This window comes from Aquarana catesbeiana, linkage group LG07 (assembly GCF_042186555.1).
Source record: "Aquarana catesbeiana isolate 2022-GZ linkage group LG07, ASM4218655v1, whole genome shotgun sequence".
NCBI lineage: Eukaryota > Metazoa > Chordata > Amphibia > Anura > Ranidae > Aquarana > Aquarana catesbeiana.
Genome location: NC_133330.1, coordinates 190,963,847 through 190,978,415, shown reverse-complemented (window position 1 = coordinate 190,978,415; position 14,569 = coordinate 190,963,847). Strand labels below are relative to the sequence as shown.

The 14,569-nt window shown below is 41.2% G+C and overlaps 1 protein-coding gene and 1 long non-coding RNA gene across 8 annotated transcripts in view; both read right to left on the bottom strand.

Annotated features, from left to right (window-relative positions):
• Positions 1-14,569, bottom strand: part of LOC141103387 (complement factor H-related protein 1-like) — a 553,742-nt gene that overhangs the window by 224,321 nt on the left and 314,852 nt on the right. The window lies entirely within an intron of this gene.
• On the bottom strand, positions 2,968-3,912 carry LOC141102509 (uncharacterized). Its single transcript, XR_012235127.1, has 4 exons — positions 3,731-3,912; positions 3,431-3,591; positions 3,272-3,338; positions 2,968-3,156 (listed from the first exon to the last, which is right to left on the bottom strand). It is a non-coding gene; the product is annotated as an uncharacterized lncRNA (long non-coding RNA).

Below are 14,569 nucleotides of genomic sequence, written 5' to 3'. Positions count from 1 at the left end.
GAACATGGGTTCGACTCGAACACGAAGCTCATCCCTAATGCCCATCACAAATCTGATAATTAACAAAATTCATTATCCTATACAGTATATGAATCCTAAAAATAAAATTACATAAATTATACTTTTATAAAAATGATACTTTGTAAAATCATCAATAATTAGAAATAAAGCAATTTATGTCTAAATCTACATTCAACCCTGCAGGTGTCATTGAGTGTAATTGGTGTATCCATTTAGTTTCATTCGGTGATATGGCTTTTTTCATATTAGTACCCCTCCAATGTCTTTCTACTCTATCTATCCCGCAAAAGGTCCATTTTGAAGGATCTCTGTTAGAGAATCTTCTGAAATGGTTTGATAGACTGCGCTTGCTGAATCCTTTTTTGATGTTATTGACATGTTCACGCAATCTTACTTTTAGCTTCCTGGTGGTTCTACCCACATACTGTAATCCACACTCACATTCTAAAAGATATGTGACGTGTGTGGACCCTCATGTGATGAACCTAGAAATTTCATACACCTGTCCTGTGGATCTAGATTGAAATTTGGGTGTTTTTTTTTTTCTTTCCTTTCTTGCATGTTCTGCATGTTAGGCATTTGCCACACCTAAAGAAACCAACCTGATCCAAAAAGGTTTTTTTGGTGGGTCAGGGATGCTCTTTACAATCTTGTCTTTTAATATAGGTGGACGTCAGTAAATACATTTAGGTCAATTGGGAAGTGTTTTGGCAAGTATTGGGTCCCTCATTAGTATTCGCCAGTGTGTTCTTACCACTTTCTCAGTTTGTCTATATTGTCTGTTTTATTCTGTGCAGAAGGCTATTTCAAAATCTGCTTTTTTTCTTGTTTGTGGGTAAGTAATTCTCCTCTGTCTATTAAGCCAACCTCCTCCGTTATTGTCTGTAAATAAGGGCATTTATATCCTTTTTTGGCAAATCTGTTTGACAACATATTGGATTGTATGTCATAATCTTCCTTTTGATCACAATTTCTTTTGATCCTCATTAATTGATCTTTCAGTATGCCCTTTATCCATTTTGGGTGGTGGCCACTAGAAGTGGGGATATAGCTGTTCCTATCCGTACTTTTGAAATGAGTGCGCATAAGCATTTTGTTTCCTTGTTTGAAGATTTCCAAATCAAGATAACTAACTTTCTCTCTACTATAATTAGCTAAAAAGGAAATATTATATTTGTTGATATTGATTTCTTGTAAGAATTCCTTAAATGTTTGTTCAGTGCCCTCCCATTCCATGAATATATCATCTATATATCTTCTGTATGTTATTAATCCTGGGATCCGTTTGCCAAAAATTTCTTCCGATTCCCATTTACTCATAAAGATGTTTGCAACCGTGGGGGCATACAAGTAAGCTGAACGATACAATAACACTATAGTCGTAACAGTTACACACAATGCAGTACACGCTTAATGTGATGGCCGGCAACTTCTTGTGCTCATGGTAGAGTGGGTTTAAACAACCAGGAGTAGCAATATGGCGGCTAACACACTTCCGGCGTTAGTAGGAAGTGTAATAACACACAACGTAGTTAGGGAGAGGAGCAGGAGGTTTGGGTGTAATGGGTGGGATTATACACATATAAGGCAGCCAGTGGAGGCCGTCCCTAGCTTCTGAAGATGCCCATTGGGGGGGTGAAACACATCAAGCAGGGACCACACACACACACACACACATGGTTCAGTGATGGCTGGCAGCACGCCAAGGCGGCGATTTTTACCTGTATGCCTTATGTAAGTGTATTTCTGTATATTTTTTAACAATAAATTTTAGCAATATTATGTTATGTGCATCTCTCTCTTCATTGGCACATGTTATACTTATAGCATCGTATTGAAGAAATTACCATAGATGTGGATTAAAGACCATGGAATCCTATAAAGTCTCCGGTTGGTGGGGAACACCTCAAAAAGTGATGTAGGATAAAGACCTTGCTAATTTAAAGCTTACTGCTGGTGAGTGAGGACCCAGGAGGGGAGCACGGAGTGGCACCATTATCTTCACAAGCAGAAGTGGACACCATTTCTTTATTGCACTAAAGGACTTTAATTCATTGCACTTTATGTGTTTGCACAAGCACTTTTATATTTTTATATATTATAGTTTATTTACGTATTTGTATATTTAGGAGCAGCGCTGAGTTTAATCATTTTTGTATCAATACAATGAAGATGCTTGGATTAAAACTATATATGTGTATATCAAACCTGTGGGTTCTGTATGAAAACTAGAGGCCAGAAACATGAAGATTTTTGCTTGTAGCCAAATAAGTCAAAATGTAATTTCCCTATTGAAGTCTCCCATTATTTTACCTCTTTAAACAGCAGTCATCTAGCCAGCTAGTTATGATTTGTAACCAGAACTAGTGTCCCCATTGAAAAATGTCTCCTCTATTTCTAGTCTGATGATGTCACAAATGTCACGTCTACCTCAATGCAGGTGGTCAGACACTATAGCTAGTTAAGCTACTGTGTGCTTAACCTATAGCAGCCCCCTTTCCCTTTGGGCTAGCAGGCCTACCGGTACTTGGTTGGCCCCAGGACTTATACACAATGCTATAGTGCCTGGCCACCACACCAGGGCAGACACGAACAGAGCAAACAACAGACTACTAGCAGTTTAGCAGACAGATAGCGTGGTTCTATGACAATCCAGGTGAAAGGCAGGCTGAGTTCAGGGAATAGTCCAATATCCGATCCAAGTCATACACAGGGAAATCCAGCGGCAAAGCAGGGCAGACAAACGGGTGGCTTGATCAGGAACAAATGCAGGTAACTCTGTCTCTATCACAAGCAAGGGATGGAGTGTTTGGTTTGCTTATATCAGGTGACTGACCAGATCAATCACCTTCCAGGTGAACACAGACAGGGGGAATGCAAAATAAGGTAGTACTGAGTATTACCAGGGAGGCGTACTTTTTAGGCTAAGAAACAGTGGAGAAGATATAGCAGTATAAAAAATATAACTTTATTGAAAAATACAAGTTTTTTAAAAACAAAATGACAGTTGTAACATAAAGCATCTATGATTATTGTGCAGTGAGCCCTTGTATGTCCACGTGTTTCGCCGTTAGGCTTCCTCAGGACACGGCCAAGGTTCACAGATGAGACAGAAAAGGAAATATGTCTCTCTATCTAAAATGAGATATAATATCATTAGACACACACAACTAACACATAAACAAACTGTTAACGATAAAAATCATGCACTAAACAACTGCGAGCATAGGAAAGAACACCAAGCCGGTACCTTAAATTGAAATGCAAAAAAATGCAAATCACGGTAGGATGAGAAAGTTCAATCAGCAGTTAGAAAGCTGAAATTAAAGCAAATGCAACCAGCGTTAGCAACGAGAATATGCATTTAGGCAGAGAAAACTTTGTAGGTTTGTTAGAGAATCAGACTTACTATATTGGATATAGCTAAATATCTCAGCAGGGGCATGTAGATAGTGTTACTAATTATGGGAACAGCCATTAGAGGGAGGAAGGCCAACACCGGATGCACCAATTAGATCCAGGATTTAGTATCAGCAATGCTGAAGGCTCAATATAATCCCATCGCTGCATCTATAAGCATATAATAACAGATTTAAGCTAAATATAGAAACGGTGATAACATGTAGAGATTTTACTGCAGCAATGCTAATAGCATATAGGGAATTTAGTGCAGCAAGGGCCAAGTGATAGCATATAGCTAAGTACTTACATTCAGGATACAAATACTCCAGCGTGCCCCTGGGAGAAAACATTACACTGCACACAGGACTAGCAGCAGCTGACAGATATTTATACCCTTGATTAGTCACAGCTGATCGTAAGACATAGCATCATGTGATTCCAGGATAGCAGGTTGCATTATGGGGATTGTAGGCCGACGGCAACAGAGCTTTCTGAACATGTAAAGGAAGATATGCCGAAGAAGAGACATCCTATATTTATGCATTATGGGCATTGTAGGAACTAGTGCCTATTTCCATTACTCGACTTTAGATCTGTCCGACAATAGGCGAATAGCCAGTGTTATAGTGACATCGCTATATAGAAAACGTATGAATCTACAAAACTCTGCACAATCATTGTTGTCTTAGTTATAATTAGCAAAGGTCGGCAGGTGCTAGACAGCAAAAAATCTCTTTAAAAGTACCGTGATCAGTATGCTACCCCAAACATGCATATCCGAGGAGCTGCATACTTGGAAGTAGATAAACAGCAGGCAACCAGCTTCAGATATTCCATCAATATCGCTCACAGGTAGATAGCGCATGATACATCATAAAAACAGGACAAAGATGCCTATAACACCTTGTATGAACAAACTGATACACATATATATTAGATCAATGTGTAGATCATGCGTGAATTCTCCAAATTACATTCAGTTTATGATTGATGCTCGTTATGCATACATGACATGTGTATATATATATCAATATCTCCATTCAGATCATATACTAAATCTTACAAATGACACAAATACGGACTGAGTCTGTTTACATATGTTACCTTATCTAAAAAAAAGAGACCATTTGTAGCGTAGTATACGTGGTATTTGATTCTTCTCCAGAAGGGCCTGATGGTTTTACCCACATAGAAGGCTCCACATGGACAAAGGATGATGTAAATAACTCCTTGAGTTTGACATGTGATGTGGTGCCATAGGATGTGTGTGACCATTTGGGAGAGGAACCTGATGGTCCTGTCAGTAGCAAATCGCAAAAGTCGCATTTGCCACATTTAAAAAGACCTACAGGGGATTCCATTGCATTAGTGGCTTTGCAATAGTGACTTCGTACTATATGGTCTTTTATGGATCTTGCTCGCCGAAAAGTAATCTTGGGGCGGGGTCCTATATATTTACTGATGGTGGGATCAGTAGTTAGAATGTGCCAATGTTTTTGGATAGTTGAACGTATAGTTTGATGTTGGTCGGAATAGGTTGTGATGAACCTAACTACCTCTGAATTAGTTTGTTTGGGTTCTGGGAACAACAGGGCATTTCTCGATTTGGTTATAACTTTTTTAAACGCCTTTTTGAGAGTGATTTTGGTGTATCCTCTCGCTAAGAGATGCTGATAAAGAAGGTCTGCTTCATATTTAAAGTCAGCATCCGTTGAGCAGTTACGTTTTAAGCATATGTACTGACTAAACAGAATACTCTGCACTAGAGGGCGTGGGTGCACACTCCGTGTGTAGTATTGTATTCCCCGCTGTGGGTTTTTTCGAAACAATGATGTATTGATTTGGCCCTCCTGATTAATTTTGATAGTAATGAATTCCTCTAGTGCTGCTGGTGGTCCCGCCCATAGTAACAAGATGTCATCTATGTAGCGGAACCACCGCAGCACATAGGAAAACAGGTTTGAGTGTCTATCATTGGCAAATAGGTCCCGCTCCCACCCCCCCAGGTACAGGTTCGCATAGGAGGGTGCACAACATGTGCCCATAGTGGCCCCCTGTACCTGGAGGAAGTGGGAGCCATCAAAGGAAAAGACGTTTTTAGAAAGAATGTGTGACAGAAGTCGCAAAACAAAGTCATTGAGGTCTGACATACAAGGGCTCACTGCACAATAATCATAGATGCTTTATGTTACAACTGTCATTGTGTTTTTTAGATATTTGTATTTTTCAATAAATTTATATTTTTTTATACTGCTATATCTTTTCTTAGCCTAAAAAGTCTGCCTCCCTGGTAATACTCAGTACTACCTTATTTTGTATCCTCAATGTTTTATTGATGTGGCTTATCTCTGGTGCACTTTCCTCCCCTTGTTTTGTGTCCATGTATAGGTGGCAAACACCATTAAATCTATTAGTGTACATAGCTATTTTTCTGAACCTAGCCTTTTTTACTCTCTCCTTCCCAAAATTATATTATTTGAGTTATTTTTTGCAAGTGTTTACCAGAATGGCGGAACTGGCAGGAAGCAATTGGGAGGGTTTTATGCTGGACATTAAGCAAACATGTTCCTCTGTAAACAACAATAATGTTGAAATGGAGGTCTATCATAAACTATTACAAGTCTTTGAGCGAAAAGCCAGTCTTTTTTGGCACACTAAGTATTTGGAACAATATATCCGGGAGAATCTTAACCCAAAAGGCCTGAAAGTCCAGGTCTTCCCCAATATTTGGGCTATTGACCATGACTTTAAGGCCCGATGGGAGCAGAACCTCCAGGATTGTTCCAGGAAAATGATGGAATTAATGATCGAGTATTACATGCAAGAATTAAAACTAGTAGATTGCGAGATAAAACAAATCTACGATGAAAATACCACTATATTAAATAATTCAAATTTTTCAACCTTTGATACCCGCTTAAAGGAACATATTCAAACGTTCACGAAAGACTTGTTGGTCAAGAAAGAGGACAAACTCGCACGTGACAAACTAGCCTTTGCACGCAGGTATGCATACAATTGGCCACACAGGAATGGTCAACGAGGGAACCGTAAGTTCACCAATGTACAAAGAAATAGACGGAAACCTAATGAGAAAGCAAGTGACTCTGATTCCTCTGCTAATTCTTATCTATCCTATCACAAGGCTCTAGGACATCTGACCAGGGACGACAGAGAGGCCGCAATTCAAGAAAGAGAACACAAACAGGTGGTGGGCATCAAACAGGTACAGATAAGAAAATAGCACTGGGTAAATTAAATCCCCCCAATACTGACACAAACACTGTAAAGACTGATACCTTAGTGGTAAACAGGGAGTTAACTATGTTTCCGAATCAAGCACTGGGTGTCTCTTCTGATCTCTCTTCTACCACTATGCCTCCAACCTCCAATAGAGAACAGAATACTCGACTACACATCATAGATGGCGCTAAAACCTTGATGGCATCGAGACCAGCAAGTACTGCGACAGCTGGAGCAATCCAGAAAGATACTAAAAAATGATGCATAGATCAATTTTTCCCGATTACTACCAAACAGGTAGGCGCTAACTCTGACAATAGACCATTTTCTGACCCTATAACAAATACACCTTTAGGACACAGGTGTCAAACACAAGGCCCGCGGGCCGAACCTGGCCTTTCAGGCCATTTCATGTGGCCCTCACACCTCTCCTGCAGCTGCAGGAGAGCTCCAGCCCTCCTCTGGTCCTCCTCCAGATCCCTACATTCTGCTTTCAAGCAATGCATCCAGCTTCTTCCCAGCAGCAGCATAAGGAAAGGGGGTGATGTTAGGGAGAGTAGGGGACTCAACTTCTGATGGTTGGGTGGCTCTTGACATCTAATGTAAGGGGAGGGGATGCGCTGGACATCTAATCTTGCAGATACAACCGACCCTTTTGAGGACAATCATAATGCTGAGGTGGCCCACGATGAAATTTAGTTTGACACCCCTCCTTTAGGAGGTGAACAGAATTTTCCGACCAAGAAAGATAAATTAGAAGTGATCAATTTATCATCATATCCCCTGAATACTGTTGAACGGGAGCTCCTGCAGCTCGGCCTCAGTTTCTGCCCCAACTCACTACCAAATAAGTTTGACATTATCAAAGACCTATATTTATTTGCAAGAAAGTTGACTCTAAAATTCATGTATGATAGTGACAGACGAGGTAAACAAGCGCAAATCGCCCACCAGGAAATCTGGAAAGATTTCTCAGTGGCCGAATTCAGAGCCCTAAAAAACTTGGTCTTACTCCAAGAGGAAAATGAATCTGTCCCAACTACCCAAGATACCCTTGAATCGGATGTAATTCGTGGCCAACTAATACAAATTACTCTTTTTCTAAAAGACATCAAGTCATTGGGAGAGGCAATAAAGAAAAAATCTACCAACTTTCCGTCTTTACATATTAATTCTAATATATAGGCTTTCCTGGTCCAGACAATTAAAGACATTGAATCTATGCCATTAAGAAAGACAGCAAACCCCAATCTGAGTGAGGCTCATCAAGCAGCCATAACCAATTTAAGTAACAATCCTGATGTGGTCATCAAGCCATCAGATAAGGGCGGTAATGTGGTTTTAATGGATACATTATCATACAGAAACATGTGTTGGGACATCTTAAAAAACCGACTCTGGTACAAACCGATTACTGCTAGCATCCTAACTAAATTTGATCAGCAGTATGATGACCTATTACAATCCACCCTTGCCAACGGCCTGATCACGCAAGAGATTTTTAAAGGTATTCAAGTGGCTCATCCGAGAGTACCCACTTTTTACTCTCTGCCCAAAATCCACAAACACCCTACAAAACCACCTGGACGTCCAATCGTCTCAATTATAGGCTCAAAAACAGAAAGAGCGAGCATTTTTGTAGATCAATACCTACGACCCCATGTCACCACTTTTCCCTCCTATATAAAAGATACCCCAGATTTGTTAAAAAATCTGGAGGGCCTAACTGTTCCCTATGGATGCCTTTTGGTAACTATTGATGTGGAAACTTTGTACTCATCTATTCCACATGAATTAGGTCTAAACACAGTTTCCAGATTTCTAAAAGAAAGAGGACCTACGTTCTCAGACCTCAATGACTTTGTTTTGCCATACATTCTTTCTAAAAACGTCTTTTCCTTCGATGGCTCCCACTTCCTCCAGGTACAGGGGGTTGCTATGGGCACAAGTTGTGCACCCTCCTATGCGAACCTGTACCTGGGGGGGTGGGAGCGGGACCTATTTGCCAATGATAGACACTCAAACCTGTTTTCCTATGTGCTGTGGTGGTTCTGCTACATAGATGACATCTTGTTACTATGGGCGGGACCACCAGCAGCACTAGAGGAATTCATGGTCGTTCTAAGTCAGAATGACTACAATCTGAAATTCACCAGGCAGTTCAGCCCTTCCACAATTACATATTTAGACATTACTATCAAAATTAATCAGGAGGGCCAAATCAATACATCATTGTTTCGAAAACCCACAGCGGGGAACACAATACTACACGCACGGAGTGCGCACCCACGACCTCTAGTCCAGAGTATTCTGTTTAGTCAGTACATACGCTTAAAACGTAACTGCTCAACGGATGCTGACTTTAAATATGAAGCAGACCTTCTTTATCAGCGTCTCTTAGTGAGAGGATACACCAAAACCACTCTCAAAAATGCGTTTAAAAAAGCTATAACCAAATCGAGAATTGCCCTGTTGTTCCAGGAACCAAAACAAACTAATTCAGAGGTAGTTAGGTTCATCACAACCTATTCCGACCAACATCAAACTATACGTTCAACTATCCAAAAACATTGGCACATTCTAACTATTGATCCCACCATCAGTAAATATATAGGACTCCTCCCCGAGATTACTTTTCGGCGAGCAAGATCCATAAAAGACCATCTAGTACGAAGTCACTATTGCAAAGCCACTAATGCAATGGAATCCCCTGTAGGTCTTTTTAAATGTGGCAAATGCGACTTTTGCAATTTGCTACTGACAGGACCTTTGGTTCCCCTCCCAAATGGTCACACACACGTCCTACGGCACCACATCACATGTCAAACTCAAGGAGTTATTTACATCATCCTTTGTCCATGTGGAGCCTTCTATGTGGGTAAAACCATCAGGCCCTTCTGGAGAAGAATCAAAGACCACGTATACTACGCTACAAATGGTCTCTTAAACACCACAATGGGTTATCACATAGCCTTCAAGCATATGTATGACCCTGTGATGTTTAAATTTGCAGCTCTTGACATTGTCTACGCAGACCCCCGTGGGGGTGATTTTGATAAAAAATTACTCCAGCGCGAAATGCAATGGATACATAAGTTACGGGCCACGGTCTATCCAGGCATGAATGATATGATCAGTTTCAAACCCTTTCTTTGATACGGTCAATCGATATTGTACCATGCGATTTCCCTCATTTGCAGCTGTCTTGTATCCCTCCTTAATTGTTTCCTTCATCCTTCCCTCCCCATTCTCCCCTTTATGTTTTATGTTTTTTTTTTTTTTTTTTTTTTTTTTAGATAAGGTAACATATGTAAACAGACTCAGTCCGTATTTGTATCATTTGTAAGATTTAGTATATGATCTGAATGGAGATATTGATCTAATATATATGTGTATCAGTTTGTTCATATACGGTGTTATAGGCATCTTGGTCCTTTTTTTATGATGTATCATGCGCTAGCCACCTGTGAGCGATATCGATGGAATATCTGAAGCTGGTTGCCTGCTGTTTATCTATTTCCAAGTATGCAGCTCCTCGGATATGCATGTTTGGGGTAGCATACTGATCACGGTACTTTTAAAGAGATTTTTTGCTGTCTAGCACCTGCCGACCTTTGCTAATTATAACTAAGACAACAATGATTGTGCAGAGTTTTGTAGATTCATACGTTTTCTATATAGCGATGTCACTGTAACACTGGCTATTCGCCTATTGTTGGACAGATCTAAAGTTGAGTAATGGAAATAGGCACTAGTTCCTTCAATGCCCATAATGCATAAATATAGGATGTCTCTTCTTCGGCATATCTTCCTTTACATGTGCAGAAAGCTCTGTTGCCGTCGGTCTACAATCCCCATAATGCAACCTGCTATCCTGGAATCACATGATGCTATGTCTTACGATCAGCTGTGACTGATCAAGGATATAAATATCTGTCAGCTGCTGCTAGTAATATGTGCAGTGTAATGTTGTCTCCCAGGGGCACGCTGGAGTACTTAGCTTCATGCTATCCTTATATATATATATATATATATATATCCTTATAGATGCAGCGATGGGATTATATTGAGCCTTCAGCATTGCTGATACTAAATCCTGGATCTAATTGGTGCATCCGGTGTTGGCCTTCCTCCTTCTAATGGCTGTTCCCATGATTAGTAACACTATCTACATGCCCCTGCTGAGATATTTAGCTATATCCAATATAGTAAGTCTGATTCTCTAACAAACCTACAAAGTTTTCTCTGCCTAAATGCATATTCTCGTTGCTGATGCTGGTTGCATTTGCTTTAATTTCAGCTTTCTAACTGCTGATTGAACTTTCTCATCCTACCGTGATTTGCATGTTTTTGCATTTCAATTTAAGGTACCGGCTTGGTGTTCTTTCCTATGCTCGCAGTTGTTTAACGCATGATTTTTATCGTTAACAGTTTGTTTATGTGTTAGTTGTGTGTGTGTCTAATGATATTATATCTCATTTTAGATAGAGAGACATATTTCCTTCTCTGCCTCATCTGTGAACCTTTGCCGTGTCCTGAGGAAGCCTAACGGCGAAACGAGTGGACATACAAGGGCTCACTGCACAATAATCATAGATGCTTTATGTTACAACTGTCATTTTGTTTTTTAGATATTTGTATTTTTCAATAAATTTATATTTTTTATACTGCTATATCTTCTCCACTGTTTCTTAGCCTAAAAAGTCCGCCTCCCTGGTAATACTCAGTACTACCTTATTTTGTATCCTGAGTAGCAGGGGCACTAAGTGATCCTGACATTACCCCCTCCCTCTAAGGAGGGGCCCCCGGACCTTCAAAGACAAGCTGGACATCCAGCACAGGACAATCAGACTGGGCAGAGGTCCATGGATCCACAAGGTCAGGCTGGTTAGCAGGGGAAGTGTCATGCCGGACAGATGAAACACGAGCCGAATGCAGAGAGCCCTGAAAAAAAGGTTGAAAGTCCCACCTGGCGGAATGAGGCAGTTTATCCAAAGGGTGGATGGAACCTCTTACACCGGTCAGAATGGGTGTAGTAGAAGTGGGGTGAGGCCAGGCTACAGAAAGCCCTGAATAAGAAAAAGCAGAAGGCTCAATGGGCATGGGCCAGACCGGCACAATTGACGCAGTGGCCGACCGAGCCACGTCGCCAAGCGCAGCGACTGTCTGAATTGCATCACCAGAAAGTCCTGAATAGGAAAAAAACAGGAAGTTCAATGGGCATGGGCTGGACTGGCATAACTGATGTAGTGGCCAACTGGGCCGCATCACCAGGTGTAGCGACTGTCTGAATCGCATCACCAGGTGCAGTGACTGTCTGAATCACATCACCAGGTGTAGCGACAGTGGAACTTGCAGACAAGTTAGCCTGGCTGTGCGTCCAAGGGAGTTTAGTGACAAGTAAAGGTAAGGGTAATATTCTGAGGACTTAGAGTACGTTTCCAAACAGGGCTCCAGGCTATGAGACAACAGATAAGCTTGATTTCTAGGAGGAGAGGGTTCAGACTGTGGCAATTGGCTGGAGAGGTGACCTGTAGAGAATTCAATAGACTTGTCAATGTCTTTTGTTATAACAGAGTCAAATAAAGGCACATGGTTATGTGAACTGTAGTCACAATTGGAAACATTGTCATGATCAGGATTTGAATAGGACTGTAATAAAGGCACGTGACTGGTACTGGCCACACAAGAGTTATACATGGGCAACTGGTCAGCGGTTTTAATGCAATTCTGGATGCAGGTCTGGGACCAGGAACCAATCTCCTCTGCAGCCCAGTCTATGTGCGGGTTGTGAAGTTTAAGCCAGGGATACCCCAAGATAAGGGAATAAGCAGGAGAAGAGATCAGGTAGAAGCTGATTGTCTCCCTGTGAAATTCCCCAATGGTCAGGGTAATAGGTACCGTACACAAGGTCATCAGACCCATGGACAAGGGAGAATTATCAATGGCTAAGACTGAGAAGGGTCTGTGCACCTTAGTCACCAGAATCTGTAGACTGTGCTAGGTCCCTATCAATGAAATTGCTAGCAGCACCAGAATCAATGAAAGCAGAGAGCTGGTGAGAAAACTTGGCAGAACTAAGTTGTGCAGGAACAAATAAGCCATCTCTGAGGGAAACAGACACAGTATGGTCTATAGAAGCAGACCCCACCCGCACTAGACTTTTGACGTTTCTCGGCTTATTAGGACAGTTAGCAACAAATTGGCCGTGGTTGCCACAATATAAACAGAGACCCTGAGATCTCCTTCAGCCTTTTCCCCAGAGGATAAATGGGTAGTGCCAATTTGCATGGGGTCATCCTTCTGGGGAGGCTGAGAGGGCTCAGGAAATGAAGAAAAGGTGGGCAGCGTACTGGGAAGCAAAGAAACAAACCTCTCTGTACGCCTTTCCCGTAAACGCCTGTCAATATGGATGGCTAGTTGCATGGCTTCATTCAATGACTTCAGGTTCAGGGTAGTGAACTAAGGAGTCTTTGATGGAGTCTGATAAGCCAAACCTGAATTGGCTTCTTAGAGCTTGGTCATTCCACCCTGAGTCAGATGCCCAGCGGCGGAAATCAGAACAGTATTGTTCAGCGGTGCGTTTATCTTGACGTAGTGACCTAAGGTTAGCTTCAGCTGAATGCGCACGGTTAGGATCATCATACAGTAAGGCTTTGAAAAAGGCTTCAACTGACCCTCTGAATGGGTCATCTGCAGGGAGGCTAAACGCCCAAGACTGGGGATCCCCCTGCAACCATGTAATAATAAGGCTGACCCACTGTGCTTCAGAACCAGAGGAGTGTGGCTTGAGCTTAAAGTATAGCATACAACTATTTTTAAAGTTAGAAAACACATGGGAGTCACCAGAAAAACAGTCAGTCACTTTCACACTTGGTAATAATGGTAAACAAGACAAATAGGGAGGGTGAATCTCCCTAATGGGGCACAAACAGCAATACAAGCCTGACAGGTGTTCAAATCCCTCTTCATCCTATCCAAAACTAAAAAAAAGATATGTCTTTAGTTACACTTTAAAGTGGGTATTGGATAGAGTAGGTAAGGGTTGAAACCCCCAACATGTTATTTGATTATTTTTTGCTGTCCAATGGATGCAATAGGAACTGGGAGGAAATCTGGCAAAAGTGAGGGTACTTGTCATCTTAGATAATTGTTAGCAGAACCCTTGCCTTTTGCTCAGGCGACAGCCCTTAGATTAAAAGAGAGGCAGATCTCCCCAGTGGAGACACAGACATCAGTAAAACCTGACACAAAGGTTTTCCCACTCCCCCTTCCTGATTATCCAAAAACTACAAAAAAAAGCATTTACATACACTTCAAGAAGGCCAACGCATCAATTCTTGAGACAGCTAACATTGATCTGTAATGCTGTACACCTCAAAATGGCTACTTATGAAAGTGCTCCCTGTCATGTTTTCCACTGTGCAAACTAAGGGCCCTTTCACGTCAATATGTTTTTCTTCCGTTTTTTTTTCTTTGCAAAATAAAATGCAAGAAAAAAGTGTCCCTTTACATCCTATGGGACTTTTCACACCACTGCATTACAGGTGCAGTGCGTTTTGAAAAGTCCTGCATGCTGCATCTTTGGTACGGTTTAAAAAAAATGCACCAAAATGCAGCTTTCCATTGAAATGAATGGAAATCAAGGCAAAATCGCTGTTAAAAAAACACTGCAATTTTGCATCTTTGGTGCGTTTTGAGTCACATGTCCATTTTTTACAGGTGCAGGCAACCCAAAAATGCACCAGAAATGCACAGCAAGCACATCGGAAATACAGCAAAATTGCAGTTAAAACATATATACGTTTTTACCACGATTTTGTTACAGAGCAGTGTAAAAGTACCCTTATGGTGTTTATTTGTAAATATCTGACTAGGAAACAATTACAGCTTTTCTTACACA